The sequence below is a fragment of the Mus musculus genome, chromosome 14, assembly GCF_000001635.26.
Source record: "Mus musculus strain C57BL/6J chromosome 14, GRCm38.p6 C57BL/6J".
Taxonomy (NCBI): domain Eukaryota; kingdom Metazoa; phylum Chordata; class Mammalia; order Rodentia; family Muridae; genus Mus; species Mus musculus.
Window position 1 is genome coordinate 25,398,822 of NC_000080.6, and position 27,852 is coordinate 25,426,673.

The 27,852-nt window shown below is 50.5% G+C and overlaps 2 long non-coding RNA genes across 7 annotated transcripts in view; one reads left to right on the forward strand and one right to left on the reverse strand.

Moving 5' to 3' along the window:
- Positions 1 to 7,965, reverse strand: part of Zmiz1os1 — a 151,773-nt gene extending 143,808 nt beyond the window's left edge. The window contains exon 1 of the long non-coding RNA XR_003951078.1: positions 7,329 to 7,965. This is a non-coding gene — a long non-coding RNA (Zmiz1 opposite strand 1). The remainder of the gene's footprint in view (positions 1 to 7,328) is intronic.
- Positions 2,901 to 27,605, forward strand: Gm32645. 6 transcript variants are annotated; one of them, XR_003951092.1, is made up of 7 exons: positions 2,901 to 3,537; positions 4,365 to 4,492; positions 4,740 to 4,911; positions 7,728 to 7,907; positions 8,938 to 9,205; positions 22,096 to 22,201; positions 25,460 to 27,605. It is a non-coding gene; the product is annotated as a predicted gene, 32645 (long non-coding RNA). The 6 variants fall into 6 exon arrangements; XR_383281.3 differs by having other exon boundaries at positions 2,906 to 3,537; positions 4,365 to 4,911; XR_383282.3 differs by lacking the exon at positions 22,096 to 22,201 and having other exon boundaries at positions 2,907 to 3,537; positions 4,365 to 4,911.
- The last annotated feature ends 247 nt before the right edge of the window (positions 27,606 to 27,852 follow it).

The window sequence follows — 27,852 nt, forward strand, 5'->3', positions numbered from 1 at the left end:
TCCCAAAATAAGAAATGAGCTGTGTAAGGTCACACTGCCCAACCTAGCCCAGGTCCATGTGACCGGAGAACACTTGCAAAGATGTCGTCCCCCTGCCATCCCCAACTGCACTGGCTTCCATCCCGGTTAGTGGCAACTGTCATCTATCTGGTAGAGAATTCAAAGGCTGAAATCAAGGCCAAGAGGAAACAGAGCAGCGCCAGTCCCCAGGTGAGGGGCAGGTAGGGACAGGTAGGCCAGATCCCACTTGGTCCCTTGTTCCTGGAGTATCTTCATCTGTCCCGAGAGCAGAGGCAGAAAGCACATGGAAGACTGGAAAGCTCCCTGCCTAAGATGCTGTGTGTGTGTATGTGTGTGTGTGTGTGGGGGGGGTGTTGGGGAGGCAAGGACAGGCCTTGGGTCACACATGTTGTGCATTCAGGAAGCACACTTGGGCCTCTTTCTGTCCTCAAGTGGGGCTCTGCATTTAGACCCTTCCAAGTTACTCACACCCCTAGAGGGCAGAGGCAGTGCCCACCCATGTTTGTCAGCAAACACACTGGCAAGGCTGAGCATACTCAGCTGCCCTACACTGTACCTTCCCTCACAGGAGCCTCTCAAAGAACCAGGGGCTGGGTTCCGGTGATGAGGAGAACCCCGCTCTACAGCAAACCATAACCCCCCCCCCTCCCAGCTCGACAGATAAGCTCCTTGCACACAGATGTTAGTTATACTCTGACACAGCCATGTGTACACACTGGCCAGGTCCTGTGTTCACACAGATCAGGTCTCTCCTCCTCCCCATCTCCTTCTCTCTGCTTGCCTTTCCAGCTCCAGAAAGCCCAAGAGCTCCTAAGGTCATGGGCAGTGCTGACAGATGACAGGCAGCCACAGAAAGCCAGGGGGAAATGAACAGGTCCCAAGTTTAGCAAGATGGCTCCCTTCTGCCTCTAGGACTTCATCACCTCCCTGACCTCCAACAGCCAGTAAAGGTGTTTAATTCGTGTCCTACTAAAAATAGCTTCCTAATGGAGTCCAAGGCTCTCTCTGAACATTAGTGCGGTGACAAGGGACGTTGGTCTCCATTAGCCGATCCCTGGGCATAGAAATTCTCATTTTTCCAGGGTGGGCTAATGTTTCTGAGAGTCCCACTTCAGTAGGGACAAGGGACATACTGAAGACACTAGAACTTGTCACTAGGCCACCACAGACAAACAACTGCCAACCAGTAGCTCAGGACAAAGACTTGGCCCCACAAGCCCCAGGGGAATGTGTGAGTCTCTTGCTTGAGATTTCATCTGAACCAGCTAGCCTGTCTTGCACTGGCCCAGAGCTGGCTGCTGTGTACACAAGGGAAGTCTTTGAAGTCTCCTTTGACATATTCTCATCTCTCCCTAAACCAAGGGTCATACAGGGTACTGAGGCAGACACAAAGAATAATGCCCAACCCTCAGGCCTGCCAGCCGGGTCAAGGGCTAGACAAAGCAGTAAGAAGCTGGGGACTCAAGGCCTCTGAGGTCTTTCTAAAGGAAATAGGGGGTGTAAAAATGTATCCAGGGTAGGGCCCTCAAAAGTTATAACATTCTTGTCAGAAAAAATCCAGGAAAGCTTCTTGGAGGAGATGGCACTTGATCATTCTTGTTCCGTTCCGTGTTTGCATAAACAAAAGACGTACACTTATTTTTTGGAGCTGTGGTGTGGGGTTGGATAGGACAGAACCCAGGACTTTACACATGCTAGGCAAGAGCTCTACCACTGAGCTACATGCCCCAGCACTAACAGAGAGGCATTTCAGGGGCTGTGAACCCCACCAGTGCTGACTTGTAGAATTTCTCTTAAGATTCATTACTGAATCTTCCAGGCACAGCCAGACCCTCTCCACCATTCCTGGATACACTGTGGAGTTCTGACTCTTTCCAGTGTAGACCAGATTTCCCAGGGTAACAGCTGAAAGATGTCGAGTCAGTTAGAGCCATTCAGGTAAACGTCCATCTTCTCCCTAACCCCAGCCCTAAACATCACCCCATTCTACCTACTCCCTCCCTCCCACGGGTCTCAGCTGAAGCCACCTCCTCCAGGAAGCCCTCTCTGGGTGTAGCATTTCTACCTTGCCCCACTCAGTGCCTGAACTGTATGCCCCTTACATTTGAACTGTATTTCCATGTGGGGTTTCTTAGTCTTGCTAATTCTTAAACTTTCTTCCAGACCTTGAGTTTCATGAGCCTTGAGGCCAAGCCTGCACCCTGCCCTTGCATTCCCACAAGCGTGGCCAACACATACCTCTTCACACACACTTTCGTTTTCTAAGATTCCCATTACACAGATAGAGAGACTGAGGACCCAAAAAAGGAGAAGCAACGCCCATCATCCAGTGTCAGCTGCAACGTGCAGCTGGAGGCCCCGGCCTCTCAGACCCTCGTTCCCTCGAGCTGGGAGCTGAGTTTGAGACAGACAGCCCGAAGAGAAATCAGTTCACCTTGTACCACAAGTCAGATCTATCCTGTTTTTCTGAACAACTCGTGTGCACAATGGAATCCATTTTACAACTGTTGCGTTCAGGCAAACCAGCTTCTCTGATAAGGCTTGTTGTCCACTTTTGCCTCAGGAGCGCCAAACGCCCAAGGTCAGAAAGATGAGTTGACAGAAGGAAAAGACGAATGCAGACCCTTTGCTCCTCTCTCCACGAGAGCCCCCTGCCAGAGTCTCAGTGTGTCCACTGAAGAGGGCATACGGGGCTTCCCTGCCTACTCCCTGTTATGGAGTTTGGAGATCCGCCCCCTGAAACCTCTTATCACCACACTATTGGTATTGGCGTCTGTCTATCTGGACCTGTTCATCTCCAAAGGCCCACACCCAGGAGGCTGCAAACTCAGTCTCTTCCTCTTTGGGTATTCCTGGGCCCTTTATCTGAGCTCAGCAAATGCTGTCGGGTGCGCCCTCTTCCTATGTAGTTGCTGCCTGCCCACCCTCTGCCACGCCATGGTACTTCCCAGAATGTCTTGTGCAGGGCAGGAAGTGCGGCCCCTCTGCTTCCTCTCAGAAATCCCATAAGCAGAGAGGACAGTGAGGGTGGGGTCTCTCAGGAAGGGCTCTAGCTACTGTTGTCCCACAGTGCCTTTCCTGTGAGCATACAGCATTACTCTCCATTGTCCTTCAACCTAGTTGTCACTTCCTCCAGGAAGTCCTCTCTGATTACTACTGCTGCTCCCAGGCCAAGAACCCTGCTAATTCAAGGACAAGCGCAGAGATTGGGACTTCACCTAAGAGGCCTTGGGCGAACCAGAAGCACATAGTGGTGCTGTGAAGACCCCGTGAAGCTGAAGGGCACCTGTGCAGAGAAGCAACGAGAACCAGTGGCCTCTGTCCTCGGCAGACAAGAGGTGGTGGTGACTGGCAAGAGGCAGGGGACAGTGAGGCGAAGAGGAAGCAGATAAAACCAAAGGACAGGAAGGACACAGACCTCTGGGGTGAAGACAGAATGAAGGGATCTAGTGGGTGGTAAAAGCCCAGCAGACACCTGAGTAATGGAAAGTCACTATCCTGGCACTCCCAGAGGAGGTAAGAATTTCCTGTGACAGCCATGAGGCTGAGTCAAGCTGCAGTATACCTAGTATTTTTGTTAAAGATCCCTTATGTGTGCACGGGGGAGGCAGAGCCAGGCATATCTCTAAGTTTGAGGCCAGCCTGGTCTACAAAGTAAGTTCTAGGGCAGCCAGGACTATCCAGAGAAACCCTGTCTCATGGGATGTGGGGTGGGTGTAGAGGGTTGAGGGTGGATCCCTATGTGCAGCTAGCCAGAGAGCCCTGGGACAATGAGTCCCTCTGACAACCACCTTATCCAATCAGAGTCCCTCTGACAACCACCTTATCCAATCAGAAGGAAGAAGACCTTACTTGAGACCTCTTCCTCTGCTTCTCCCAAGAGCCCCCTGGAGTTGAGGCTTCAGACAGACTCAGCCTTCACAGCACCTGCTCTTGCCCACTGCCTGCTTAACCACTCTGCAGGGGTCATCCTGCTGGCTAAGACCAGGGCTGCAGAGCCAAGCCTCAGGCCTAGCTTGGCTGTCTGTGGCTGTGGATCCTCTGCTGACCATCTGCTGACCATCTCTAGGACTCAGTTTCTCCACCTTTGGGAAGGGGATGTTATTAGTTGCCACCCCGTTAAGTGCTTTCGGGCTCAGAGAAGTGGCTACCGGGCTCCAGCAATGGTTTGGTCCCGAGCCTGGCCTAAGAAGTTCAGGACATAGCTGCAAGGCTTGTCTTATTTCTGAGGTGTCCAGGATGGCCTCTGGTCTGGGAGAGGAAAGACAACAAGCTCTCTAAGCCCTCCTTGCAGCCCACCTGCTTGTGAATGTATTCTAAAGGTTTTATATTTGCTCCCACAGAAGCTGATGGGAGGTGTAATGGCCATTGTCAATAATGGTTGCCCCTCGGGAGACTGACAGCCCAGCAGAATCTCAGGACACCGGAGGCCATACGTGTGAGGTCATATCTTCCCTTGAGAGCTGCAGTGGTAATCTTGTCCCTCCAGAATGTCCTGTGATGAGCTCTTCAAAAAACCAGCTCAGAGTCCTCCCCAGCCTCCAGGCCCCGCTGCTGACTGAGCTTACCGCCTACCACCCCCAGTGCCTCCATCCCTAGACCAAGAGGTGCCCTGCCCATGACTGTGAACGTGCCTGCTTCAAGAGTGCGCTCAGGCCTTTATCATAGAAGCAGTAGCCAAGCACTGATCCCAGCTTGCCGCCTCCCTCCCCATGCAGCTCAGCGAGCCCACAGAAGCCAAACAGAAGCAGGACAGAGGGGAACCATCCAGCTTCCTGCCAACGTGCTGAGTGGACAGACGGGCTTCAAAAGACAGGAGAAGAGGGAGAAAAGTGGTGGCCTTGCCCGTAAAGAGCACTGATGCCCTAGGGACCCATCGCATCCAGCAAGGTGAGATGAAGTAGACTTAGCTGGTGCTGCTTCAGGGAGAGTGGGTACCCTCAACACTTCCCCTCAGGGAGAGTCAGTGGGCTGGGTCGAGAGGAGGGTGGCCAAGGGTCTCCAGTTATCAGTAAAAGGGGGGGGGGGATTTCGAAGACACAGGAAGCCTAAACCTCGAGGAGGGGAAGAAGGCTGAAACAGTCTGTGCCTTGGCTAGAGATTCAAGTAGAACCGAATTAAAATGACCTCCTCTTGTAATAGTAAGTCATGTCCTGCCCACCTGTCGAATGCGAGTGGCAGTCACTTGAGAGTTTGCATGTGCGGACGCCTGGCACTAACCTCACCTACATTAGCACACTAAGTGTGTCTCGGAATGCCACAAGGAAGCAGCCGTTATTCAACCGGCACTTTACAGCTATTTTTACTAGGGCCCAGAACATCATATGTTCTCAGGTCCCATTGTGAGGTCCATGACAGGCTTCAAATCCAGGCAACCAGGTTGTCTGCCAGCCCTTGGCCATTCCCCTCTGCTGTCTTTCCTCAGGCCACCAACATCCATACCTGGGGCTTCTCAGGGTCACTTCTCAGGCTCACTCAGGGTCAGGGGCTTCCAGAGTCACTCATAAAGTAGGAATAAGTACAGTTGTCATATGTGAACGTAACTCATTCACACAGTAAATCTGTGCAGGATCAGGGTTGCAAAGCCGTTTACAGAGGAGAAAAAAAGAGGCCTAGCCACCTGCCTGGGCCACCATGCTTGCAAACTGCAGAGGTGGGAGCTGAGCACACATTGTCTGGCTCCAGAGCCACCATTTTGCCGTCTGAAAGGATCTGCCCTGGCCCTGCATACAGCAACAGTGGGGGTCTGTGGGGACCTTTGCACTATCCACTTGCATCTGTCCTTCTCTCTAGACATAAAGTTTTATTCTGCAGAAACTGAGGTGGAGTCCCGCATGTCCCCTGTGTGGTGGATTCTGGGCCACACTGTCCCTACCTGCTCTGCTAGTCTGGCCAGGAAGTAAATAGGTGGGTAACCCAGAAGCGTCCCTTGGTCCAGGAAAATTGAAAGAATCTGGAAGAGGGGGCGTCTTTCAGAGTACAGGTGAACATAGGCTAACCAGAGGGTAACCCTTGGGTGAGGAGACATGCCTAGAGGAAGAGGGCACCTCTGTTGAGTCAGAGTGACAGATGGGCTGGCAGGGTGGTTCAGTGGGTAGGAAGCTCTTGCTGACTACTGCTCAACAACCTGAGCTCAATCCTTAGAAACAGAAAAGAACTAACTGACTCCCGAAAGCTGTTCTCTGACCTCCACACATTGTGAGCCCTAGGCATTCATACACGTGCGTGTGTGTGTGTGCACACACATGCATGCACATGTACACACACACACACACACACACACACAAACAATCAATAAGGCTTTAAAACATTTAACAAAAAAGTAAATGGGTCAGATGCACTAGCCCACTGGTGAATTACGGCAGCCAACAGATGGAAGAAGGGCTCTCAGGGCTTCTCATTCTAAAATGTCCCTCCATATTTGTTGGGGACAGAGTGACAGGGAACAGCCAGTGGAGACATCAAGGTCATTTCTGGCACACAAGTCTAAGAGAATGACAGGAACAACTCCTCCCACCCAGGGCCCAGCCCATCCCTAGCTCTGTCTTGGCAGAAAGCCTGGGCCGTGTGCCTGGGCTCACACCAGCTTCCAGCCACCTGGGAACACACCCCTTAAATCATTACTACCGACTGTGGGGGTGGGAGTCTCTGATGATGACTGTCCTTTCAGGTTGCTTGTCTACAGCATCATAACCTGGTACTCTGGGGGTAATTAACCAACAGGGCTGTTTGTCCTTCATTCGGAGCTGGTGTGAGTCTGAGTGGGAATCTGTCCTTCTTCCCAAGAGTGGAGGTGGTGGCAGACCCTATGTATCCTTGAAGCAGAGTGACACCATCAATAAAGGCCCAGCCCAGTGCCATAGCCCTACACCAATGCTCCCAGGCCATCTTCCCAACAGACATTCCAAATTACACATCTACCTCTGAGTGTCCTGGACCTCTCCCCAGAATGTCTGGTCATCCTCATTCATAACTCAACCTGTCCCTTCAGAGTGTCTCTCTGACCCTTCTGTGGACAGAAGTCAGCCTGGATCAGACTCAAACACTTACTGGCCAGTGAACATCTCAGTGTTCACAATGACCCCTTGGGCAGCTACTCCAAGGGAAAGCTCACTTAAAGAATGGAGACCTAGTTCGATGATTTCTTAGGCTCTGATGGTATTTGGGTTAGCAGAGGTAGGCCTTGATCTAAGAAGGTGTGATAGCCTAATGGGTGTGATGTTACCTGGAGGAGGCCAGGCAGGAACCCAGGGCTGGAGGCTGTGGGGTCCCCCTATCACATCTCCTTAGGTGAGCCCCACACCTACCCTGTCTTCCTGGGTACAGTGCTCAGTAGAGACATGAGCAAGCTCAGAGAGGAGCAGTCAGGCCTGATGTCCACCGAACTGGAACTGGATCTGGAAAGGACAGGGTTGAGAAAGCCCCAAGGAAACCTGCGGCGCCTCCTCCACACAGACTGACAAACACTGCCCTCTCTGTAGACCACCCACAGTCTATGATGGCTCATGGCCTCTAAGCAAGGAGGTGAGACCCAGTCTGGTATTCTAGACTACTGGCTCCCTGACAAAGGCCTCCACCACCCAGGTCCAGGTCTCCCCAGCCTATGCTGTCTCCCAGAATAGCCAGTTTGATCTGTGTCATTCATAGATGGCTGTCTAGTCCCAGAAGCCAATCACCACCTCTCAGAGCATTTTCTGTTGTCCTAGGAATCACTCAGACCCAGGCAGGATGCTGTTCTATCAGTCCCTAGATTCCTGGGGGATCTCCCCAAGCTACCTTGGGAGAATGAACGAGGCCAGCCCACATGGATGGAACCAGGTCTGAAGTATGGATTCTCCTGAGGCCCTGGAGAACCTGGCCTTTCAATAGCCCATCGCCTGTCCCAGGTAGAGAGTATGTGAATAATTGTTAAGTCAGTTTTCTGTTGCTATAACCAATGCCTGGGGCGAACCAACTTACACAGCAGAAAGTTTCATTTTAACTCAGCGTCTCAGAGGCTCGAATTCATGGTGACTTGGTCCTGTGACATTCATAAAACAGCACGTCATGTTGGTGATGTGGGATGGGGCAAACTGCTCATATCTTGGTAACTATAAAGCAAAGAGAGAAGGACATCTGGGACTCTCCATGGTCTCTTCAAAGACACATTGCTAATGACCTAATTTCTACCAAACACCACTCCCCCTCAATAGTTTTGCAGGCCCAAATCTTTAGGAGGGACCTTTAGAGAATATTCCAGACCCAAACTATAGCAATTGTGCGTCAGGAGCAGTAGGGAGAGGTCAGGAACAGAAACACAAGACAGAGTGAGAGAATACTTTGGACATGTCCTGTGTGCCAGGCACTGTCCTTGGAGAGCAATATGCACTCATTCATTTTGTCCCCAGAACAAGGAAGCAGTCATCCACAGAGATGTCTAACCGGGCCAAGGTTATGGGGTCAGTGAGCAGGACTTGGAGGCGAACTTGCTATGTCTTCATATCTCCATGGTACGCCTACGGACCGCCTTACAGGCTTCCCGGGGCAGCCCAGCATGGTGCAGGGATGGAACTGACATCCAACCTGGAAACCAGCTCTTGCCTCTGCTGGAGCCTGCACAGTTGCAGGGCCATTGTGCCTAAGGTAGAAAAGACGAGACCTCTCTCTCCCTCTGGGGCAGGGCTTCAGAGGGCCCTGAACTTCAGCCCACTTAAGTGTGGTCACTGGGCCAGAGAGTGTCTGTCTGCCGCCACCTCTGGATTCTTTTGCCCCTGGGGCCTCCCCTCAAGCGCTGGCTCCTAGGCAGCATGCTATCACCGTGCCCAAATGTTTGTCATCTCTTGACACTAATATTATTTAAGGCCTAGAGTCTCATGTAAGGCTTCCTTTTAGCAAGATTGTCTCATTTAATAAAATTCCCTGTCTCTGTCCCCCAAGGTAATCATGTTGATGGCAGCGCAGTCCCCGAGCTGTGATTTGGTCTGGGAATAGAATTATCAGGAAGCCCGGCTTGGCTGTCACAGATGCTCTGCTTGGGGTTTTCCCTTGAAGTAAACAGAAAGAGTCCCAGTGGAAGGAGCGACTCAGCAGGGACTATGGCAGCTGGCCTCCCCACTGGCCACTCTGTCCTCAATGGTCACCTCTCAAAGGCTCAATTAGTAAACATTTCCTAGTCTAGGCTGGGAAATGGCTACTGTTGATGCAGGTAAGTTACCTGATCTATTCTCTCTCTCTCTCTCTCTCTCTCTCTCTCTCTCTCTCTCTCTCTCTCTTCTCTCTTCTCTCTTCTCTCTTCTCTCTTCTCTCTCTCTCTCTCTCTCTCTCTCTCATTTTGCTGAATGCATTTTTGTTTTTGTTCTTTGAGATAGGATCTCATGTAGCCCAAGCAAGCCTCAAATTCACTTTGTCATAAGGATAGCCTTGAACTTCTAACCCCCCCCCCTGCTTCCACCTCCACAATGCTGACTTATAGGCATGTACCATCCTGCCTGGTTTTATGCAGTGCTGGCACTTTGTGCATGCCGGTGTGTACTAATCGAACTATATCCCCAACTCTCAAATATAGTGGATGAAAAAGGCAGAGACTGCCTGGAACAGAGGAGTCCAACAGAACCAGCTCAGATCCTGGCCACACCTCCTGCTACTGTGACCTAGACAGGGTTACTTCCCTTCTGCAGCCCAATGTCATCTAAGGCATGATCCTCATTACAAGGATGTTAAAATCAGTGGATAAGCAAGTGGAGGCCCCATAACATGAACTAAAGAGTCCTCTTCCTCCTTGTCCATGACCCAAAGAGAGGGACACTCTGGAATTCTATACATATTTAGAAAGAAGATTAAATGAGATAATGTATGCCAAGTAGTTGACATGAGGCAAATGTTCAGGAAGCTTTTGCTGTTATTGTCATTATTATTCAACACCACCACAGCCACCACCACTGCTGCCACCAACCACCACCACCATCACCAGAGCCATGTTTACCAGTGTTTATGTTGTGTATCACCACCAGCACTATCATCATAGCCATGTTTATCAATGTTTACCATGTTCATCACCTCCATAACCATCATCACCACCACCACAACTACCTCCACCATCAACTCAGCCATTATCACTGCCATCATCATCATCCTTCACCATCAGCACCACCACCATCACCATGCCCACTCTCTCCATCATTATCACCACTGCCACCACCACCATCAGCACCACCATCACTATCACCTTCATTAGATGAGTAGGGAAGCCCTTTGGAACTCTAAAGGTCACACTCATTCTCACTTGCTGTGTAGCCATGAGCTGGACCTAAGTGTCGTCTTCTCTCTGGACTAAGTGTCCATCTGTGAACTTGGAGACCAAAGTAATAATGAATGTATATGGTGGCTTGTCACTCAACTGGGTATGCTGGTTCTCCCTGGACTAGAGGACCCAGGAAAGACCAGGGGCCTCCTGGACCCCAAGGAGTTCCAAACCTATAAATGACACATGCAAAATCACATATGACCAGAAACTGGGCCCAGCAGGCAGAGAGGGTATTTGAGTACTTGAAGACTTCAGGGGAACCAATCTAGAGCTTACTATGCTCTGCTAGCTGATGACTATAAATGGTGAGCCATGCTCTGCAAAAGGACACAGAGCATGCATCTGAGAGATGGGTTTGAATCCCTCAGCCTCCAGGCATTCACTGATGGTCCTTGGGAGCACTGAGGCCAGGTGTACACCTATCTCATGGCAGTCCTGTCAGAAGAACGTTCTCTTAAGGGACCTCCATTCTTATGTGGGATGGAGGCTTCATTCCACCTACCTGCACACATGTGCCCGTTGCCCAAACAGCCATGACACCTTTCCATCGTCTACCCGCTCCCACTCAGCCCTGATTTGCCACTCTGTCAGCTTCCCATCACACACACCTTCTTGTCTGGAAACCCTAACGAGTCAGTCCTATCTGCTTCCCATAGAACAAACTCTCGGGCCAGTGGGGCTTGCATGCTGTGAACAAAAGAGGTAGGTGAGGGTTGTATTGTTGACTTTGAGAGGAGCTGCCTGCCTCTGCCCTCTGCATGCTGGCCTCTGTTCCTCCCTTGCTTTGGATTGTCTCAAAGCCCTTCATATACCCAGCCTTTTCTATCACAGACCCTCTAAAGAGCCCTCTACCATTCACTTTTCCTGAACCCCACTAACGATGGCAGCGTTTAAGAGAGGGGGGGAAAGGTATCTCTGTCAAGTCCCAGCAAGGACTTCTCTAAATCCCCCGTGCACCTTCCCCGAGCAGTATTGGGCAGGACTTTCAATTGTGCAAGAAAAGTCATTCCCAGCAGCAGAAAGCATCCCTGTCTCCCATATACTCCCAACATCTCCTGTAGGCTTCTCCACCCCCCCCCCCTCCCAAGGATCAGACCTAATCACTTATACTACCACAGGAGCAAGGCCCTCGTGGCTTCCTATCGTTCCTGATAAACAATAACCACACTTGATATCTCAGCCACTGTCACTCAACTAAGATTTCCTCATTGGGGACCCCACATCACGCAACACAGCTCCAGTTCAGGAAGGAGATGACCTGCCCAAGGTGTTCCAAGTGATGAGTTGCAGAGTCAGGGCAAACCAGACACTGTCACTCAACTAAGATTTCCTCATTGGGGACCCTACATCACGCAACACAGCTCCAGTTCAGGAAGGAGATGACCTGCCCAAGGTGTTCCAAGTGATGAGTTGCAGAGTCAGGGCAAAGCCAGAACTCTCCCTACACCGATGCTGCCTTAGGGCCTTTCTCACTCCAGTGCTGCATGCTGGGCCTTCTAGTAAGGAACAGACACTCGATAAATATTTAGAGAAAGGCACAAGACCATAGCTGAGCCTCACGGCATGGCAGCAGGCAGAAACCAACCCTCTGCAACCATTTCCAATTCAAATGCCTTGGCTGCATGGGTGACTCCTGATGCACTGATGCCTTTTGTTTTTGTTTTGTTGTTGTTGTTGTTTTGGGGGGGTTGTTTTGTTTTTGAGGAGTTTGTGCTTTCAACAATAAGATGTAGTAGGAGGAGGTCCCCAGAGAATCCCTAGGAATCACTTCTGCACCATGATTTCAGATGGGAAGTGGAAAACATTTTACAGCAAACTGACTTTGCTTGTTAGCAGAGGGAGGGAGGCAAGAACTCAGATCCCATTATTTAACAGGTGACAATACTCATGCTGCCAGAGTCAAGGGACAGATCTGAGGTCACTCAGATAGGGATGGGCACCAGCTGCCTTGATTCCCAGGCTAGGGATGGAGCTCTTGCATATCCTGTTACCAGCAGCTCTTAAATGAACTGCTCTGGTTGGCTTTTGTGGAAAGGGCAGAGGGCACAGTCCCAAATGCAGGCAGAAGCCATAAAGAAGTCTATCCGATAAAGGCTCATTGTCCCAAACACCTCCTCCGGCTCAGCCCCCAGTTTCTGCAGCAGGTGGTCATCAGCACACATGGCCAGAATCCCCTTCTTATATTGTACTTTCTCGAGAAAAGGAAGGGGCTACACTGCCCATGCCCTGTTTGTGGCACCAGGGTGGTTGGTGTCCCTGCACCCCCTCAGAGGATCGTCTAGCCAAATGACTAGAAACTTTCCAATCTCCACCAAACCATAGTATTTGAGGGTGGAGGAAGTGTGACAGAGGCTGCTTAGCACCAAGTGGAAAGCAAGCCCACCTCATCCTTTGACCTTGAGACCTTGGGCAAACTTCATCTCTCTAAACCTCAGTTTTCTCGTCTGTTAAGTAGGGCTCGCTGGAGCTAAACACTCCTCTGCAGGTGTGAGACTGGCCATGTCACAACTTAGAATCACACCTGCCCTGTCACCAGGACTTCTGCTCTGGTCCAGGCCAAAGAAACACCAACAAGTCAGCCCAGATGGCCTAGTCCCATGGCCACTGGAACCAGACAGCACCCTAAGGACTAAACCATCAGGTTTAGCAGGGCAGAGAACTTTGCTAGTTTCTCAAGAACACTTTTAAGCAGTGACACAGAGGGACCTGAAGTGGGGTCAGGAAGCCTAGTGAAGCCAGAAGGTTGCCAGTGCAGTGTGGTGAGGCCAGAGAATGGCTGGAACCCAGACTCCTGCTCATCATAGGCGAACCACCCATTGCAAGGCCTGACGGGTCATAGCCCATAGAACATAACAGAGGCTGCCAGGGCTCTGGGTAGCTGGAGCCTGTAGTAGAGCATGCCTCAGAAGCCAGCACCAGCTCTCTCCAGCCTGTGAGTCAAGTCCTGGGTCAGCTGATGACACTGTGCACTGGAGTGGGCACTGTGTGTGTACACTCGATTAAGTCTTGCTTTGCTCTGGTGATTTAGAGCATTCCCCAATCCATAAAGGATTCATAAGGTTATATAACGCAATAAAATAGAAATGGGCATAGCACAAGAAGTGAAAATCTGACTGATATAAAAGAGACACTCCAAGTCTTAAATGTTATTCAAAGTGTCAGTCTTTAGACGGGAGCCTCCTAGTAGGAAGTGCAACAAGGGACTCCCAGTCGGTTACATAACATCCATGACACACAACAAATAACGTTATAAAGCCCCACGCTTGGGAAAGTCAGAACTGCTTCTCATTGTAAGACAGACTGTTTCCTGGCAGTCTTCATTAGAGAATGGCACAGAAGAGACAAAAAGACACGTTTGAGAGGATGATATCATACCAGCAAACTACTCAACAAAAGGAATCCCATAGAGACCAAAATACTGTTGTTTTGAATACATCCTTTCCTGGCTCAGCTTTAGGCTCGGGTAGGTGACGTTGAAGAGATTTAACAATGGAACAATCTTATCTTCATTGTTTGTTAGCTTATCAAATTTCATTTATGGCCAGTGAGATGCCTCAACGGGTAAAGGTGCTTGCCGCCAAGCCTAATGACTGGAGTTCGATCCCCAGGCCCTATAATGGTGGAAAGTGAGACCTATCTTCCACAAGATGTCCTCCACACAAACATAAATACATGGTGTGGTATGAACACTCGTACACGTGTGTGTGTGTGTGTGTGTGTGTGTGTGTGTGTGTGTGCGCGCGCGCGTGTGCGTGTGTGTGCGCTCTGGGTAGCCCTGGGAGTCCTGGAACTAGATCTGTAGACCAGGCTGGCTTTGAACTCAGACATCCACCTGCCTCTGCTTCTGCCTCCCAAGTGCTGAGATTAAAAGTGTGCGCTACCTCCTGGCCTAACTAGGGTCTTCAGGGGAAGCCAGGCACTATGGGGAATGGATGAGGGGCCTCACAGTCCAGGAGGGCAGCCTAGTGAGATCCAAGTCAGATTGGTGAGGCTGCTCAGGTAAGACCTGACTGGGTGTGTAGGTGTCCAGAAAGAGCAGCACAGACTGGATCATCAGAAGTCACTGCCAGAGGAACCCATAGCCAGGAAAGAGACCCCAGAGACTGGGCTGTTCTCCTGCCATTGTCAGAGAAACCTGCGGCAAAATGGAGCCACGCTGACGATAACCGCCCCTTAATTTTCACAGACACGAGATATCTGTGTCCGCTGGAGGAGCAATAGTCATTTTGGACAAGCCACTCTCAGATCAAGCCTACCTAAGACTCTCGAACCTGAGTAAGAGTCACCTACCCAGAGGCCTTCATTTTACACGTGAGGATCTGAGGACCCAAGAGGGAAGGGAGCTATCTAAAGAGTCACAAGTGACAGTTCTGGAAGTGCAGAGCCAAAAGGAAGCAGTGGGGGTGCGATGGTGGCATTAGGCAAATCAGCCAGGAGCCTTGAGAGAGCACCGAGGAAGTTCTCATGAGAGTAGAAGAACCCTGAGCTTGGAGCCCATTGCTGGAACCAGGCCACAGGGCTGTGTGCCCCATCCTGAGTCTCTTCATTTGGTCACCTCATGGGGCTCCTGAGAGGAACAGAAAGTGCTTTGTAAACCATGAAGTCCTATGTGCTGTCCCAAGTGTCAGGAAGAGGGTGACTTCAGGGACAATGAGCATTTGTAACCCTATGCTCAGCTCTGACGGTGGCCTTTGAGGGAGGAAGGTGGGTCTTCCTATGTCACAGACCACAGAGGCTAAGTTCACTCACCTACCCAAGCCCTTCCAGCTCAGAATGGGTAGAAAAGGGATAAGAGTCTAAGTCACACACCCAAGAACACAGCAGACACACAGTGGAACATGGGTAGGGGAAGCAAAATCCAACCTCCAGGAAACATACAGACACATCTCATGGCCTCCAGTGTAAACAATGTTTTGCCCTGGTAGCAGGAGCTCAACCTAACTCCTAAACATGGAGCCAGTGGCATGGAGGGGCTCTTCCATGGTAACCACGTGATGCAACCCACCTACCACAGCTGCCTTGATCATGATAAAGTCCTCAGATTCTCTGATCTTAGAACAGTTTACATGTCTAGCCCTGTGGGCCTGGGATTCAGCAGATGGGGCACAGCAGAGTTGCCGTGGTTCTATGCCACTGTCTAGGGCCTGGGTTGGATACAGACAGGAAGTCTAGGTGAGTGTACTCCCCAGGGACTGTGGGGCACCATGCCTCTGGCGTGGCCTCCTGAGCTTCCTCTGGACACGGCAGCCTGGGAGGGGACACTTCCTACTCAAACAAGAGCTTCAAGAGCAAGTGTCCTTGTCATGTAATGGAAGCTAGGAAGCAGGGAAACTGGATTAGGGTTAGGGTTAGGGTCTCTCTGGCCACACTCACTGGATATGAAAGTCACAGATCTGCTCACATTCTAAGGAAGGTCACAGAGACCCAACTTCTCTGTGGGCAGAATGTCTAAGGATCTGTACCCATGCAAAAGCAGAGAGGGCAGGGACCCACCCTTTAGAGACTGCTTAGCAAGGCCACTGGACGCCATGGCACAGTTAGCTAGGGTGACCCGAGACCCACCCAGACCTCTGATGCTTGTGACCCTGGCCTCTTTGGCTCCTGGATCTTTCCCTAGAATGATCAGGAAATTCAACCTGGCACTCCCCAAAGCAAGGTCAAATCCCATCTGATGCGGCCAATGGCCCTGAGTGAGCCACTTAACATTGGAAGCCTGAGATTCTACTTCTTCACAGTAATACCATTTCTTCCCTCCCAAGGCTCCAGCGAGGCCCCAGAGGAGACAACATGTGTGAAACCCGGACACCACCAGTTTCTTTCTTGGGGTTGAGGTGGGGCAGGGTACCCAAGACAGGGACTGTGTTTGAGAGACTGATTCACCAGGTCCTTGCTGCAGGGGCATGTCTGCACTTGACACTGTGGCAAATACCTCTCAGGCATGTGGCCCTAGCTCCAATTATAGCATTCCGGACACATCTCCTGCTTCGGAGCTGACAGGGACCCCTCAGAGCATCCACAGACAAGGAACTGGCTAAAGACCCTCCATCCCTGCCCCAAAAGAGGCCCTAAGGGCACATGGATTTGTGCCTTCCTGGATTGCCTAAGCTGACTGGGGATTCTTCAGACCATTGGTGATTCATTCAGACCATTCAGACATGTGTCCAAGCATGTCACTGGAATCTAGGAAGCCTTTGTGGAACAGTGTTTCCAAGGAGCAGGGATGGAAAATGGATCTATCTATTTTACCTATCTGTAAAATGAGAATACTCACTTTCTCCCTGGCTTCATTCTACCCTGTGCTCACCCAAGGTCATCACCACAGTCACAAGATTCTGATCTCTACTTGCAAGGCTTCTGTGGCAGGAAGTCTAACACTCATAGGCAGCCTGCTCACGTCTAGGCAGCACAGGTAATTATAAGAATTCCAATCCAGCCGGGTGTGGTGGCGCACACCTTTAATCCCAGCACTCGGGAGGCAGAGGCAGGCAGATTTCTGAGTTCGAGGCCAGCCTGGTCTACAAAGTGAGTTCCAGGACAGCCAGAGCTACACAGAGAAACCCTGTCTCGAAAAACAAAAACAAAACAAAACAAAACAAAACAAAACAAAACAAAACAAAACAGATTTCCAATCCAGGAAGTAGTGGCACAGGCCTTTAGTGCCAACACTTGGGAGGCAGAGAGAGGCAGATCTTTGTGAGTTCAAGGCCTGTCTGGTCTACAGAGCAAGTTCTAGGACAGCCAGGACTACACAGAGAAACCCTGTCTCAATAAAAACAAAAATAAAAACAAAAACAAAAACACACCACCAAAAGAATTCCCAAATCAATCTGTCTTTCCTCTCCAAAACCCAACCCCAGGGCTACCAAGGAAAGGCAACCAGGAGGAAAGGGCAGGGCCTGGACTCTGGGGTCAAGAGGAATTGACCACACTCTAGTCTTGGCCTTTGAGTCCTCGAGCCTCAGTTGTCCTATCTGTAAAATGAGAATAATGACAGCAGGCTGAGGGCAGGTTGAAGAGATGACTCTCCACAACTTGCATGAAAGCATCTGGGACAAATTCACCCATTTTCCATCCTTGCTTGGACACATGCAAACAGCTGGTCTGAAGAATCACCAGGGAGCACAAATCCATGTCTCCCGACACATGGCTGCTACTTCTAGGAAAACTGGGGATAGAGGGATTTTCCATTTCAATTGCTAGGTACATCTTGTCATGTATTAGATGAAAACATCCATGCAATGGATGGATGGTGGATGGATGGATGATTGAATGGGTAGGTGGGTGGCTGAATATATGCATAGGTAGAATGAATGTATGTATATATGAATGAATGAATATGAATGAATGGGTATGTGGGTATATGGATGAGTGGGTGAATGGGTGGGTTAATGGATGAACAGGTGAGTGGGTAGATAAATGTGTGAGTAAGTAAATGGATAGGTATGTGGATGGATGGATGGATGGATGGATGGATGGATGGATGGATAAGTGGATGGATGGGTGGGTGGGTGGATGGGTAGATGGATGGTTGTGGGAAGGTAGGTTGCTGGTAAGATCATCAAGTTAATAGCTTCAGTAGGTCCCATCCCATTGGAAATACCCACCTCTTCCTTTCTTTCTTTCTCTCTCTCTCTCTCTCTCTCTCTCTCTCTCTCTCTCTCTCTCTCTCTCTTTCTTTCTTTCTTTCTTTCTTTCTTTCCCCACCTTGGATTCTCCTGGGGGAAATATCATGTTTTTCTTGAGAGCAGGGCAGTGTAGAAACCACTCAACACAAGAAGAAGCTTTATGAACATGGGTAGACAGATTCTAGCAGATTCGGACTCGGGGATCGGGGCAGACCTGAAACTAGGTTTCTAGTCAGTTCCAGTTACAAGTGAGCTTCTTGGTGCTCCACTAGCCACACTGGGAGTCATTCATGTGTCCCTACAGAAGAACTGGCTTCAAACAGCTGCTGCATGACAAGCCTGTGGACACGATTTGGTACCCAGGCTTGGGAAAGGGCAGCAGGGGAGTAAGAACGCACCCTTCCACCCCTGAGGGGCATAAGGGCATGGCATTGTCCCACTCCCACCTCAGCTAATCTGCTAGCCAGCTCCAGATACATTCCTCTCAAATAAAGACCTGGAGCCGCTTGACTGCATGGAAGCAGAGCCTCATGCCTGGAAGGTGCCGCTTCCCTGCAAGAATTCCAGCTATGCAGTAGCCCCAGTAAGTAGGACAAGGTGTTCAGAGGATCTGGCAGGCCATCAGCCTGTGATAGGCTTTGCATCAAAAAGAAGCCCTGGACAGAGCCCCTGACTTCCCAGAACATACACATACACACACATATATAAGCAAATGTAGAAGGACCCAATACCTTCCCCCCAGAACCTCAATGAATTTAACAGAGCCTCATCTCAATGTTCAGCTTGGTCACTAACTCGTCACGTGCCTTCAATCCATTTGTTCTCCCTCTGGGTCTTGGTTTCTCTACCGTAAAATGGACTCCTCCTTGCCCTGGAAGGGATTGATATCACATAAGTTAAGATATCTTCATATTTTCCATTCTTTCACCTAACTGATATTTGTCAAGCAATCCCCGTGACCCAGAACTAACCCATGCCAAGTGTTCAAGGAAAGAACTAAGTTGGACCTTGTGGAGCTGGCCCCGTTTCTGCTCCCTGGCACCTTGACCTTTTCTCATGCTGTTGTACACAAGTACACACAACTGTAGGAGAGGGGTTGTTATCCATTATCCCTGTATTACATAGGCACTGGAAGTGGGGAAGCTGGGGACAGGCCTCAGCTCTTGTCCTCTAGCTCTCTGGCGGGAGAACTCTACCTTCTGTAAAAATAGTTCCCCTAAGTTCATAGGGAGGGGCACTATTAGGAGGTATGGCCTTGTTGGAGAAGGTGTGGCTTTGTTGGAGGAAGTGCATCACTAAGGGGTGGGTTTTGAGGTCTCCAAAGCTCAAATCCAGGCCTAGTAGCTCACAGTTCACTTCTGCTCTTTATGGATCAAGGTGTAGAACTCTCAGCTCCTTCTCCAGTACCATGCCTGCCTGCGTGCCACCAGGCTTCTTGACATGACAATAACGGACTAAACTTCTGAAACTGTAAGCCTGTCCCAGTTGAAGGTTTTCCTTATAAGAGTTGTTGTGGTCATGGTACCTCTTCACATCAATAGAAACTCTAACTAAGACACCTTCCAAAGAACCCTCTCACAACCCTCCAAACTCCACACATCAAGATCTTGAAAAACACCAGGCCATGGAGAAGTCTTTCCTGGGGTCCTACCCACATATAGAGGATCTAGGCTGGACAGAGCTTCTACCACCTTTCCCCAAGGCAAGCTGCCCAGCATCCCCCTTATTAGTGAGTACCTGTGCCATGGGTGTTACAGGAAGGCTGGGAGGTCCTTCATAGACATCCCATCCCACCCGCTCTGTCTGTCACTCACTGCAAGTGCCCACACATGACCCAAGAGGCAGAGGCAGCCAGACAGACATCAAGAAGGGAGATGAGGATGGCCTCAGTGAAATAAGTCACAATTCACCAATCCTGAACCCAGACTTACATAACTTCAAGTCCTAATACACAAGAACACTTTGGGTCCACAACCCCATTTTTAGCTATGTGAGGTAAGACTGTGAGCTTGTAAGGACTCAGAACCCCAAAGATCTCACTCAGCTTTAGTGGGAATCTGCCCCTCCCCCTCTGAAGAAGTGTTGAGAAAACACCCCTGTCCTTTCTGCCCACCCAGTCACGCTCTCCCTGCCCTCACCCTAACTGTCTCAGCACCAATAGCTGTGTGTTCTCCTCACATCTGCAAGCACAGATTGCCAATGTAAAGAACCCAAGTCTTGCCTGGGGCTTTTTTGAGCTTCCTGGGGCATTTGTCAGATTGAGGCATGGGCAGAGGACTGTGGGACACCTAAGAGATCCTTCGAGTGCCTTGGGCACTACTAAGACATTGGTTCTCTCCGGGCCTGTAAAGATGGAAGGCTAATTTTTCTCTTTCACCTTTTCCTTTGCAGCCTATGAAGGGACCTTTAGAGCTTTGATGACAATTGATATCAGAAGCTAGAACACATAGGCAGGGCGAGAAGTCAGCTGTCTCAGTCTCAGCTACCGGGAATGACAAAAGACAAGGGCAACTGCAGAGCTGTGTGGAGGAAGTGGCCCAGCCTCCAGTGCTGATTGAAGCCTGGCTAACAGGCAGCTAATCCCGAGAATCAGGACCTCAGCCACAGTCAAGAAGAGGGAATGCAGGACTCAGTGCAACAGGCAGATGCAGTGAGGTGGGGGAATGTGTGCAGGACAGCACATGGCTACAGCTACAGGACTTGCTATGAATGGAGCACATTCTGGCTCTAGGTAGCTTCACCATATACTCCAGCTCTTCCTCCAATCCATTGGTTTCATCCAATCCAGTTCTCACAGTGGATTCTTCATTGGGCTCTTTGGGCCCTGAGCTCATCTGCGCCCCTCTGTTCCTTGCCATCTTTGTTGCACAACACAAACAGCTTCCAGTTCTGTCCTGCCTCTGAGACTCAGGACAAGCAACGACACATTGGGTCCCTCATCATCACCATAAAGCTGGTTAGCACAGCTCAGACAGTGGACACTTGCAAGGCCTAGTGTTGTACCCTACAGAAGGGCTTGGCCCTGGACATATGTAGCTAGTCTAAGGGTATTTGTACCTGTCCCTCTTACTATATGTATAGTATATAACAGCAGAACATGGTCTTTCAAGGTCACACTCCCAAGCTCAGTTTTCTTATACAGAAACAGTAAAGGAGTCAGAGTCTACTCTTCTATCCCCACCCTGTGTCTGATACCCCAGCAGGACCCAGTGAGACTGTAACCTCTCTGGGAGCAAGGGACATCTAACAACATCCATGCCCACATCCACCTATTCTTTCAGCAGCCATATCTTTGAATACATCCCATAGGCTAGGCACTATGCCAAGTGCTATCTGCCCATAGCAAGGCTTGGCCCCAAACTGGTTCAATCAGTGTTTGTAGACTGATTCTTGGCCTCTCCCATCTGTCTGGACAATGAAGATCATGACCATGGGTGGGCCCTGGAAAGACTCCCATGAGCAAGTCCCTGACTACCAGTAGCCGAAACACAGCTGTTTCTCCCAGCAGCTCTTGTGCCTGTGACTTTCTCTGACTTCCTCTGGGGTGAGCAAGGCTCTTTTTCCCCCAACATAAGAGAACACAAGGCATAGAGAGGTGTAGTGTCTGTCTGCAGACACACAGCCAGAGCTAGGAGCTCAGGTCTGATGGGTGCAAATTCCAAATTTTAGAATGCGACCAGCTCGGGCAAGTAGAGATGTGTCGGAATGTGCCTGGGAGTCTGGAGTTGAGATTAATCTCGAAGGCCAGCATCAGGCACTGCTGAAACCAAACCCCAGCAATGGCTGCCTCTACCAGCTGCTCAGCTGGGTAACGTGCCCTCAGATGTCTCGTGGTAAACTATAGGACATCTGTACCAGACAAAGCCTGCTGTCTGTCTAAGAGAAGAAAGGGAGAACCACAGTGCTTGTAGAGCCATTGGTCCCTGGGCAAGAACATGAAGTCTCAGAGTTCAGGGACAGTTCTTAGGGAAGCCGGAAGAGTAAGTAGAAGCAGAATCCTCCTGCGGAGGTCAGCTTCAATTAAAACATCCAGCCTCAAGGAGGAGGAGGAGGAGGAGGAGGAGGAGAGGAGGGAAGGAGGGGAGGAGAGAGAGGGGAGGAGGGGAGGAGGGGAGGAGGAAGGTCTAGGGTTGTAGAGGCCTTCCAACATGTTTCTCTGCTCCTCAGTCACAGAGGAGGCACTGTGTACCAGTGCCCAACCAGTATCCACATTTTCTGAAGGCAGGCCCGAGTTGTCAATCCAGAGACTAGACAGAAGAACTCAGCTCCACATGTAAGTGAGTCCCTGTCCCTAGGCAGGCACAGGCCTGGCCCTGGTTTCCTGATCTGTCTTGGCTATTGAAATCTAATGGGAAAGGGGGTGCAGAGGAGGCCTGGGATCTAGGCAAACTGACAGCTGAAGAATCAGCAAGACCCAGCCCAGGAGTCAGGCCTGACTGTGCTGGCCACTATCCAGACAGCTGAGCCTAGCTTGCAGTCCAGGGGCACATGACACTCCAAGGACCAAGTAAAGCCTGGGCTCCCATGTGAGTCTGGACACTCAGGGCCACTTGGCAGGCAGCAGGGTTCGGAGCCTGATGCTCTTCCCTGGTCTCAGGTTGGATTCCTACTGCTGAGACCTGCATGCATGTGGGAGTCATCTTGGCTGTACTGCCCATGGGACACATCTCTAAGGTCCAGCCTTGTTGTGCTCCCTGGATGTCCATAAGCAAGCTACTGGTCATTTGCCTGTGACTTCGGTGCCCTGGGATGAGAGCCATGACCAGGTTCCTGCCTCTCCAGTGCCATGCTGGTACATGCACCCTCGTGTGCAGGTTTATGAACACCCTGCACCAGTATGGCACTCCATGCAGGGGAGTGCCCTGCCATAGAAAAGCTGGCAAGACAGTGAGGCAGCAGGCCCACAGCGAGGCCCCTAACAAAGGCGGGGCGTTGGCAGGCAGCAGAAGAGGGGCGGGCTGAGATGGATGTGGCTTGGAGCCTAACAGGCCACCAGCAGCCGCAGCATCTGCTTTTTCTCACCTCTAAAGGGAATCGATTTGTCTCTGACTGATTTCCCTGACGTCTAGTTTTCTTCTCCGCCCGGCTGTCAACCCAGCCACTGTGCACAGGGCGGGGGAGGCCCTGGCCGTCAGCCTGCCTGCCTGCCTGCCCGCCTGCCTGCTCCTACCTCCCCATGCGCCCACATGCTCAAGGCTGATCTCATACTCATAGCCACAAAAAAAGCCCACACCCCACAGACAGCCTACCCACCCCAGACACAAACCCCACAAGATATGCACATCACACCCACCCACACACAGACAACCTGCCCACAACATAGACATCCCACATAATACACATAACACGTACACACACACAGATAACAACCTGCCCACAATACATTCACAGCCACACACAGGCAACTGGACCATAACCTGCCCACAACATATACAACATACACAACATACACACCCTACACAATACATACCCCATACATATATACACACAACCCACCCAGAACAACCCACTTACAGATAACATGCCCACAGCACACACACATGCCACAATGTATATGTATATACATGTGTTATATGTTATCATACTCCTACCCATAGACAACCTGCTCTCAGCATGTACACAATACATAGACCCTCTCTTTCAGATGATGTCTCCTCCACTCACACATATATACACACATATATAGACATACCTCTCGCCTGTATTTAACAGACCCACACACCCTGAACTAGATACACAGACCACTCATGCTCCCACTTACAGGTAATGTGCCCATTACCCCCCATCCCCCCGACCTGATACACACTCCACATATATCAGTCCACAGACAACCTGGCTACAAACATCCACATACTATACACACCTCACAACACAAAGACAACCAGCCCACATTACATACACAACACACAGAACACACCCCCTAATCTGGCAGACAGATAGACCTGCTGCTTGCAGTGCAAACATACCCATGGGTGCCAACATGTAAAATGGACACACCACACACACTGTACACACAGATGGACACACACAGCCTCCACCTTTCCCCTAGGGACCACAGATATGCCACCCATCCCACACACACCACATACTAATGAGACCAGAAGAAGCCACCCTTTGCACATGCATTACCTTGCCTCTCTGACACAAGTACTCCTATCCCCCATACATATATACACACAACCCCCCCATAGCATGCTCAAAACACTCATACTCCACACATTGCATATACATTCACAATCTGTCCATAACAAGCCCACAGGGTGCACACTCCACAAAACATAAACACCATTAACCGAGACACTTTCCATGTTTACACAGACATCTACAGAACACACACACACACAACCTCTCTAGCTCTCCTGTTCCCATCTGACTCCCAACCCTCACATGGCTGACTGCCACACATGCATACACACTCCCCCACCATATGTGCATGCCTTCCATTCCCATAGACCTTGGCCTCACATCCCTTCTCCATGATTGAGTATCTGCAGGTTCTCCAGGGCCTCTGTGTGTGGTGTTGTCCTTCCTTGGACTGCCCACCCTTCTTCTTGTCATGAAAACCTGTACAGAGGGGAAGCAAAACTACCAGAACCCTGCCATGTACCCGAGGTCCCAGAGCCTAGGAGGAAGACAGCCATAGCCAAGCTGGGCAGGGCTTGAGGGAACAGTGGGACCCTCTTGAGTAGCTTGCTACAACCCAACCTGGGTGCATTGTTGGATTCTGGTAGGGCTCAAGTGACTTGGGGCAGGAATGAGGAATTTCTAACACCCAGCACCACATGGGGCAGGACTTCCAGGTAATTCCCTGAATAGCCAGTCAACAGCAACAACAGCAGCAAAGAGAACACCACACTGACTCTCAGTCCACAGAGCATGACTGTGACAACCATGGACTAAGGGCCTCAGATGCCCAAGCTTGGCAGTCCTCTCAAGAACGAGGAGGTGAAGGTGCCAACTGCAGACAGGGTCCCATAGATATGGCCAGTGAGTTTAGATTGTTACTGTAAACTTAACAGCACGGCTAAAAACTCAGATCAAACCAGCCAACTCCAGGAGACAGTGGGGTTATCTGCCCTTAGAAAACTCCTAAGGTACTCTCTGTACCATGCCCATCTCAGGAATCACACACCCTCAGCCTGGACCAGTGTGGTGTTGATATGTGCATGTGTGCACAGAGTATGACCTGACTGTTAAAGCACAGGACTGGGGTGCTCAGGTGGGTGGGTGGAACATCTCCACAGCTGTGTGGCACTCCGTTGGGATGTGAACAGCCAAAAGCAGCCAGATGCAATTGTGACTTGGATGCATAAGAAGATATAGGCTTGTGTCCCCTAAGATGTACACACTGGGGTGAGTGTGGAATTCCTTATAGGAATTATGAGGTACAGCTCCAGATAAAGGAGAGGCTCCCCTCTTGAGCTCATGTCCTCCCCACCCCCCACCCCCGGACTTTATCTGGCCAGGCAGCCCTGCTCTCAGCTCAGGCAGCAGATAATTGATTAATAGGACTCGTTCTTGGTTCTTTGAGGTCTGGTTGTAGATAAGAGGAGACGGGAGCACCAGCGCCGAGGGATGCCCTGGATTCCAGGACTGAGCTCTGAAGTCACAGGTCATAGGTGAGCCTATTCCAATCCTTCACCCTCCTCCTCCTCATGCCAGAGGTACACACACCCTCCAGGGCAACAGGTACAAGGCAGGGCAGCCGTAAGGCTCACTCACCCTCACAATGGATTCAGGCTCATCTCCAGCTGGAACAGGGATTAGCTTCATGTCCCCATGAAGACTATACAGAGCCATGTTCATGAGTGCATGGGCTCCCAGGGGAGTGTCCCCAAATTCCTACTTGTCTCCACATGGCCCTTCTTTACTACTTAGATACACTGAGGTTTGCTCCCAGAACCCCCAAAGCCACTAGGCATAGATCCTGCCTCTGTGACCTTCAATGACTCCTCTAAACCGGGAAGTGGATGGGAAGACAGCAACACCAACCCCAAAGGCCTAGCCTAAGGAAAACATGGAGGAACACGGACAGATCTGCAGCATGCTGGGGTGCAGGATCCCAGCTGATGTCTGTGTGGGACAGGAGTGGAAGAATGGATGTTCACAATGTGTTCTGGAACAATCCTGCTAGGAAGGGTCCTTCATTTATTTTCTGTTGTGTGCCAGATACTATGTGGCTAAGCTATTTGACTGTTCATAACCTGTGAGCAAGTCCTAATGCCATCCACTCTGGGGTTCTCATCTGGGAGATGTGAAGTGAGTAGCTAAGACTGGATAAAGACCCCTGCCCCTGAGAGTACAACAAAAAACCCCAGGTTCATTGGTAGCCATAGGCTCCTTCCAGGATCAGACCTGAAGTGGCTGGGGCTCCTAGGGCTGAGGCGGGAGACCGAGCTGCAGAAGGTGATAAACCCATCCCTGTCTCAGTGTGGAATGAAACATTCACTGTGCTCTGCAGCTCAGGACAAGAATATGCACCCATGCTCCCAGAATGCATGCTCTGGTCCCTCCACGAATGCATGTGCCCCAACAGCCCTCCTCCACTCCTTGCAGATCTCTGATGGCCTCTGGGGGAAGAAAGAGGCTGCTTCTACATCCAGCTGACAGGTAGCACTCTAGAGCCTTCCCACAACCCTAGCCTAACATCAGCATAGCATCCCCTGCATCCTGACTCAGCATGGCCCACTCCCAAACGGTACAGCTACCAAATCCAGGGCCCCTGAGCCAGTAAAGCCACCTCCCAGTGGAGAACTTGAGGCAAGAGCACATGAGCTACAGACAGGCTGAATGCCACACAGCTGCTCAGCCACAGGGCTGGGTGTAAGCTCAAGTCTCCCACTGCTTGACCAGACCAAGCTATATGGCTCACGCTATCCACCCTTCCCCTCAGTCTCTACCCTCTTCTAGGTCTGTCCCTCTTTCTCTGCATCTCTTCTGCTCCCAAGCTTTCCTCTTCCCGTTCCTGCTTCCTTGTCCATCCTTTTGTTTAAGGGCAGCACTACACTGTCCTTTGGTTCTAGATAAAAGGCTTTCTCGGGCTCTACTATCCATTTGTGCTATACAACCCATGCCCTCGTTGTGCAATGGGACAGAATCTCCTGAGCTCGGTGAAAGGCCACAGGCTGCACTGTATCTTGCCCTTAATTATTCTGTGGTGTGTGTATAAATATGTATGCATGAACCTCTATGTCTTTGCATGCATGTGTGTGTGCAGGTATATGCATCTCTGTGTGTGTTTTATGTGTATGGAAATATGTATGCAGGGACATGAACCTTTGTGTCATGTGTGTGTATATGTGTATATGTGGGGTGTGTGTGTGTGTGTGTGTGTGTGTGTGTGTGTGTGTGTGGTATTGACTAGAGGTTGGCATCAGGTGTCTTCCTGCCTCATTCTCCACTGTATTTTTTAAATGGAGTCTCTTTGCTGACCCTGAAGCTCACCGATTGGCTAGACTGGTAATCACTGAGCTCTTGGTTTCTCCCACCCTTCCCAGCACTGACTCCCAGGTGCCATTCTGGCTTTCTGTATGGGGACTGGAGGTCTGAGCTGAGACCAAGCCGTCTCCTTGGCCCTCCCTCATTCTTCTGAGAGCACAACCCTCAAGGGTTTGCCCTCTTTCCATACTGCCGGTCATTGGAAGAAAAGAAGAGAGAGAAGAATAGAGGGAAAAAGAGAACAGAAAAGAGAGAAGAAGTAAGACATTCATCCCTCCAGAGATTGTATTGGAATGTTTTACTATGTGCTCTGGCTCGGGCAGCACCTTTGTTAATGGCATGTCAGGCTATGGCACAAATTTATAGCTGACGGTTTACATCACAGACAGCTGCAATGAATGACAATAAATTAATTTAAAGTGCTACCAAAGTATATGTGCTTATGAGCTCCGGACTAATAATTTATAAATGCATGCCTTTTATAAT